The sequence below is a fragment of the Sinohyriopsis cumingii genome, unplaced genomic scaffold (genome assembly GCF_028554795.1).
Source record: "Sinohyriopsis cumingii isolate HCF-2022 unplaced genomic scaffold, ASM2855479v2 utg002260l, whole genome shotgun sequence".
NCBI classification, from domain to species: Eukaryota; Metazoa; Mollusca; class Bivalvia; order Unionida; family Unionidae; genus Sinohyriopsis; species Sinohyriopsis cumingii.
Genome location: NW_028316172.1, coordinates 152,602 through 159,779, shown reverse-complemented (window position 1 = coordinate 159,779; position 7,178 = coordinate 152,602). Strand labels below are relative to the sequence as shown.

Genomic DNA, 7,178 nt, shown 5'->3' with positions numbered 1-7,178 from the left:
CTACATGTCTGCGAAATGATGCCCCAGTGCTAGACATTACCATAAACTGCCACGTTACAGACATCGTAGTGATATGAGTGAAAACTTGTTGAAAGCTACGTTAAAATTCCAAATCAAGCACACACGCACATATACACTAATGTTGCTGAATATTCATGTCATTTTACATATTAATTTTGGAAACAAATTGAGCGAAAGTATATGATTTACGTTTGGGTCAATTGAATATTTAACACTGCACGTATACATTGGCTGCTTAAAGAAAACTCTTACACAGACTTGCCGCATTGCGTTAAGAACAAGAAAGCTTCAGTTAACACATTTCAATTAAAAACGTTTCTTTTATGAAGCATTAACCATTTTCAAAAAGTATCCACAAACAACATCACTATACTATTTCAATAATTGCAGTAATTGCCTTCATCGATGTTGGGTAGAAAATATCGGGAAAATTGGAGTATGAAAATAACTGGAATTAGCATTATGCCGCATAAACACCCAAGAAGATCGTGAATGCAAGTAGGACTAAGATAGCCAGGTAAAATTAAAGAATAACCCCACGTTACAGAGCGCAATGAAGCTAAACGTCCAATTTAAACAACAGGAAACCAAATTCGATGGCTGGAAGAAAATGTCTTCACAATAACAAACAATGTGGGTGGACTTTACAAGCGGAATATTCTTTTACATTTGCATGACCTTTCTAGCACTATTTATTAGCCTCTGATAATTTAGTTTCAAACACAAAATTGTTTTTCACCCTTAAAAAAGAGGCTGATAAATGATTCGAAAGGTATTAAACCGACTGTACAAAAACTTGTGATTACTTTGAAAAATTAGGTGCAATATGACATTCAAAATACAAATTTAAATATTTGAACACAATTAGATTTTACAGTGGAGACAATTAAAACGGATTTATTCTCTATCAGCAATGATGGTAAAACCGTTCATTGAACTAATAACATATTTGAGAAAGAAACATACATGGTTCTGTAAAAGAATTTCTTAAGCTAATGAATAAATTGTGCTTGGTAAAAATATTTAAAATCAAAGGCAAAGAACAGCTCTTAAAATATGTACAGATGAAATTATGTGTTGTTAGTAAGACACATCGTTTGGCATAGAATATTTATACACGATAACTGAATGTTAGCCCATCTAACAACGCAGAAAGTTTTGAGATTATAATGAAAACAGTTGCAGAGAGCTGAGCATGCTATTATGCTTATTTTGGCATAATTGAGTTTATTTGTAGTTTTCTTTGTATAGTGTAAACAAAATATGTAGCAGTATGAGTGATTTTCGACTAGCTCAGCTAATAATTTAAAAAGGAAACTATAGCAGCTTTTGCAGTCATTGATATAAAAAAAATGATTGTTTATCAGGTCTTTCCAGTCTGACAGTTCGTGCTGACATTATCATACACTTTCTCTACATAATTTGTTCTCACTTTCTTTCCTACCATAATTTAACACACATTAGTATTCTTGCCTTATAGTGGTTAAAATTAGTCTTTGGATTTCTATAAATTATTATTATTATATCCAACAATGCTACCCTTTTCCATGACTTTTAAATATCAAATATCCACTATTACATCAAAGGGCTCAAATTAATTCCACTCTTGAATTTGTTATGCTATTTTTAAAATCTGTTACAGCCTGTCATAATCTCCTTAATAGTATGCTTCTAAAATGCATGGCTCTTTTAAATAATATTGTACTCTAGTAACATGATGGCTAGACGTTTTGTCGTTGTTTTTGTTGTGGACTTAACCCCATTTTCTTCACACGATAGGCTATATATGGCCCATAAATAGACCGTGGATGTTGAAAATGTATTTACGCTTGTCTAATGTCGGCAATTCTGTTTTTTCTTTTGTACATTTCGAAATCCCCCATATGACTGAAGTACTTGATAAATTTTAAAAATCCGTGAAAATAAATTGGAAACTTATTAATGTCTTCGCCGATGTTACTGCCTGTTTGTGAAAAAACTTATTCATGCAAGTCATATAGAATGGATATATTTTAGCGAATGTTAAGCTGATGGAAAAAACATACATCGCAGCTTTCTATCACGTTTTCGCTTTGCTGTTGGATTAATACTTTCCTGTAGAAATACGTAGCCTGAGCCAATTTGTTTAGTTATGTCTTATTGAAGATTTCTCCTATTTATCTGATCATTTAATCTGAAGAAGAAAAAAAAAACTATTAAGGTCAACGTCTTTCTCACGTACTAGAAAGATCATTTCTTCATAGTCGTTTTAGTCCTCGTTTTAACCATTAGTGTATGTCATCACCTAATGCACCTCTCATCCTTTCCTCTTATACATTTCAAATTGCGTTTCGGTGAAATGTATCAATTGTCAAAGATCAAAATAATTTATTTCATACTTATTTCATTATTGACAGAATTAAAACGCATCCACACTTGGTAAAAGTGTTGTACACTCTCTGGGTGCTTTGTGTTATTATTTGGTGGTAAACAGGTAATCAGTGACGATATTTCACTAATTCTGTCACATATTAGTTTGGACAATGCCACTAGGAAGTACAACGAAATATTGTTGTGATCATGAAGCATACCGTTTAGTTGTTTATTTCTAAAATGTCTTGTTACACTCTAATCTGTACCAGTTCATAGATTAATCGCGGTCATATCTAATCGTCTTCTTATTTAAAAAACACCACGTTCAATTGTTCGTATGTGATAGATAAGCGCAAAAAATTGTCATCTGGTTAAACAAGTTTAATTTTTTCTTCATCTTTTAGTATGTACGGTAAGACTTGAGTAAGCGGTGTTAAAGATGAATTAAAAGCTTAAATGTTAATCAAGTTATATTCGAATCATAACACAGTTAAGATATACATAGCGTCCACTATAATTGGCGAGGCAAAAATACGGGAGAACCCCAGTGAGAACCATCGACCCACCGTATGCTACTGGCAAGCTTTCTCACATACCTGCAAAGGCTGACCCCCATAACTCGAACCAATGCGGACAGACGTGAGATGGCAGTTATAAGTAAAGGAAAGTGCATTATGTCACTCGGCCGAAAAGGACTAGTCCAATAAATCAACCAACACCCCAAATCTGTGTCGATACTGATGGCCGATAGATCGCCTATCAATATCATTATGGGTGAGGGGCTAATTTATCGGCCTAGACCGGGACCCCGGATACCAATTGTTACAAGTATACGAAATTGTACGCTTTCCTGCCATTTAACAATAACAAAGGAAGACTACACAAATCCAGAGATTTTTCTCAAGATACCTCAATGAGATCCTCGGATTTTAACAAGAAACCAGTGGTTATCCGTCTGTGTTGTGACACCTTAGAAGAAAAATATAAATTCATGCAATCGTACCGATTCAGTAGAAGGCTTTGACATAGAATACATAAAACAGAAGGAAGGAGGAACGACTTTTGGTAAAGTCATATTTGGTTATTTGTGGAGAAAACTTCCTCAACCTCTAATGTTGTCCAAGTCAAAAACTTGTTGGATCCAAGTAGATATTTTAGCTAATCGACAAAGAAATAAAATTGAACAAAAGCGTCCAAATCGTACGTGAAGATTATCAGCAGGGGAAAGGGTGAATAGCCTCTAATTGATTCACTATATATTTGTCAAAATAAGATTTTAACAACAACTGTCACCGTCTCTGCTGCCTATTTTGTCAAGGAGACAGTAAAGAGCCTCTAATTGTTTCACTCATATTTTCGCAAATTAAGCCCTCCTACAAAAACGCAAAAAGTCGTTAAAAAAGTGCGTATCCAGCGTAAAACAACTTTGTTTACCTTTATCGCTGGTATGTTTATTTTTCTTTGTCGCGCTGAAGGAAAAATGCGCGATCGTTGGTGACAATTTGGAGGCATAGCCTCCCTGCTGCTACTTTCCGAAAATCGTATCTAACCCGACTCGATACCGTGTTCGAGGATCATGTAAATTTATTGTTATAAATCCGTGCGGGGTTGATTGGGCATGACTACATATATTTCTAAACTTATTTATATCCATATCACCACTGTACCACTGTACCAAGTCTGATGTATATTTCGTAACGTGTGTGTATCAACACCGTTAAACACTGCAAGAATATTACAGTTATCCCTGATCACTTTCGGTATCTGGGTGTATCGCTGGGTTGCATAAATCACATCTGTGTTTTTGTGTCTGCCTCTGGAAAATATCCTAGCTGGATTTTATTGTTTATCCAACATGACATCATCATACACGACTAAATTGTTAATAAATCCATCAATATCATCAATACTTCATTAATGTCAGTTATAAATTCAACAACATCATCACCGTTTTCATTTAACAATTTTGCACTTTCATTGAAATCTTTAACACTTCATAGCATCGTTGATCGTCCACAAATGGAGCTACCAAATACAATTTGTCCCACTTCATCCACTTCATTATTAAATTAAGTAACAACTGTGTCTTACCACTCCCAGATAGTCCAATTATAATCATACGAACAGAATTTGGTAGCGCTGCGTGATGTTTAACTGGTTCTCGTTTCCTTGTTGCAGAAAAGTCAGTGATTTCCATTAGAATAATATAAAATAAATATGGATTTATATTGTGTGAAATGCAGGGCGATCAGGCCAACAAGTGATCTAACAACTATTACAACAAAAAATAATAGATCTGCGGTTACGGGCAAGTGTGAACGATGCGGTACAAAGAAATTTAAATTTATTTCCACTGGCAAGTCAACACAGTCAGGTGAAAAACCAAAGTCAGCGCCAAAGCCAAAGTCAAAGCCAGCGTCAAGTAAAAAAAAAAACAAAGAGGAGGTGATATTGCCGCCAAGTTAACAAAGTTGCCAGGAGCTCCGTGGGCTAAATACCCAGGAGAAAAACACCTCCCATGATATAATTACTGCGGTCCTGGAACCAGACTTGTTATCAGACTTGATGACCAAGATCAACCAAACCCAGGTGAGTATCCGATAAACGCTATTGATAAAGCGTGTCATGCTCATGATGTAGCTTATAAAAGTAAAAATCTACAAGATAGGCATCTCGCGAATGTGAAATTAATTCACGCGCTAAATTCCATCACTGATAAATCTTTCAAGGAGAGGTTAGCTAGTTGGTTAATAAAATCCGCAATGAAAGGTAAAGTAGCGCTAGGTGCTGGTAATTGTTTATAATGGAGTCGATTTATTATTCCCCAAGAGGATACTGGAAAGGTAGCTCAGCAATTAGCAAACTCGCTGAAGCAACAAAAGTCACACGTGATACTACAGCAGATTGGTTATCCCAACAGGCAATATGGCAAATTTATCTACAGCGTCCTACAAAAATTAATTTTGCACATTTTAATGTTAGTGTTCCTAATGAAGTTCATCAGGCTGATATATTATTTCTGCCACATGATACCGTTCGTCGACGAACATACAAATACGCGTTAAATGTAGTTGATGTTGCAAGTAAATACAAAGATGCAAAACCGTTAACGACTAAAACAGCATCTGAGGTTGCTTCTGCTTTTGAACGAATTTATCAGCGAGGTGGTCTACGATGGCCACAGTTGTTACAAGTTGATCCTGGCAAAGAATTTCAGGGTGCGGTATCAGCGCTGATGAAACAACATAACGCCACTATCAGATGAGGACATACTGAGATTCACCGTGATCAAGAAATTGTTGTACGATTTAATCGAACACTTGCTGGATATCAGTACGCGAAAGAATTCACTCAGGACAAGAGATCTCGCGAATGGGTTGCAAGATTACCAAGCGTGATAACTGCATTAAATAATGAAATAACTCGAACAACCAACATGAAACCTATTAATGCAATTACCAAAACAAATATACCCGTACATCGACGTGATTTTTCAAAACAACCAATACTGGGCAATGTCAATGTGAGATATTTATATGAACCAGGTGAACTTGAAGGTGGTAAAAAAGGAGCGACTGATCATATCTGGAGCATCACGACAAACAAGATATCTAACATAATTAGATCCACTGGTAGACCAGCAATCTACAGACTGGATTCAGCTGCTCCTCAGCGTGGATTCACACGTGAACAGTTACAAGTAATTCCCGAGGACACACAATTACCGCCCATATCACTTAACTAGCACCCCGACGTCGATTACAGTCAAGACATGTCAGCATCACATTTTGTCGTGTATGACCGCGACTACTATCTTTTCTATCTACGGTGAATTGTCTTGGATTATTACTCGAATGCTGTCACAACATTATACAATTACAGCTCGCACAGTGATTATTCTGCTGTTGTTTCAGTGTCATAATAAATTCAACGTCATGGTCAAAATCGCGATTTTTTTTTGTCACTGTTTGTAACCAGCTAATTTTTTCTTATTATATCATTGCTGTTTTCATTATTAATTTCATCAGCCATCAGCCATTGTCTCATCCAAGACAATTCTTCGCATTTGAGATATTCTTCTGACTCTGGACACGGCCAAGTAAACTATGTTTGACCACTCGATTCGATCATCAACGATCCAAACAACTGTATCAGAAATAGTCAGTCATTGAGATGAATGAATCGTCATTGCGTATCCTAGCGTCCACGGGGATTTATCAGCGCGCAGTGCAGCTTCATCAACATTGACATCAACTGTGACAATATCATTTAATACTAAATTCTGTTTCCCTGACTGTCCTGGTATATCAATGTCAGTATTCTGTAGTCGTGTATCAGCTGGTCTATAACACAACGGCACTGGCAACATCGGAAATTTCTCCCGTTGTAATTGAAATAACTGCTGTTGAAGTGTGTCTCTGACTATCTTTCTGCTTGCCACTATCAAATCGTTTGGTTTTCACGTTTTCCAAAATTCGCTCATTGAAGTCTCTGAAATTATTTTACGCATAATTTCACATTGAATTTTATTCGGTTGTAGTCTGATTAATTTCTTGAACTCGTTTAATTCTGCATCAAGAGATCTATAATCATAAGACACTTCTTCATAAAAATCAACAAAATCTTTTTACCACAAATGCGGAGATGGACCAACAAAAGGTGGTGGCTGACCGTGATCGCCGCACATAACCACTGTAGTATTTTTTATTAGCAGCCAATCAAGAAATATTTTAAATATATCTAATGACACAGTGCCTATTTCATCCCAAATAATAATCCGCGGAATGTATTGTGTTCCCATTCGG

General features: G+C 36.0%; 1 protein-coding gene across 4 annotated transcripts in view; it reads left to right on the top strand.

Annotated features, from left to right (window-relative positions):
* The window catches only part of LOC149770845 (uncharacterized), a 139,098-nt gene that overhangs the window by 82,383 nt on the left and 49,537 nt on the right, over positions 1 to 7,178 (top strand). The gene's annotated exons all lie outside the window — the stretch shown is intronic.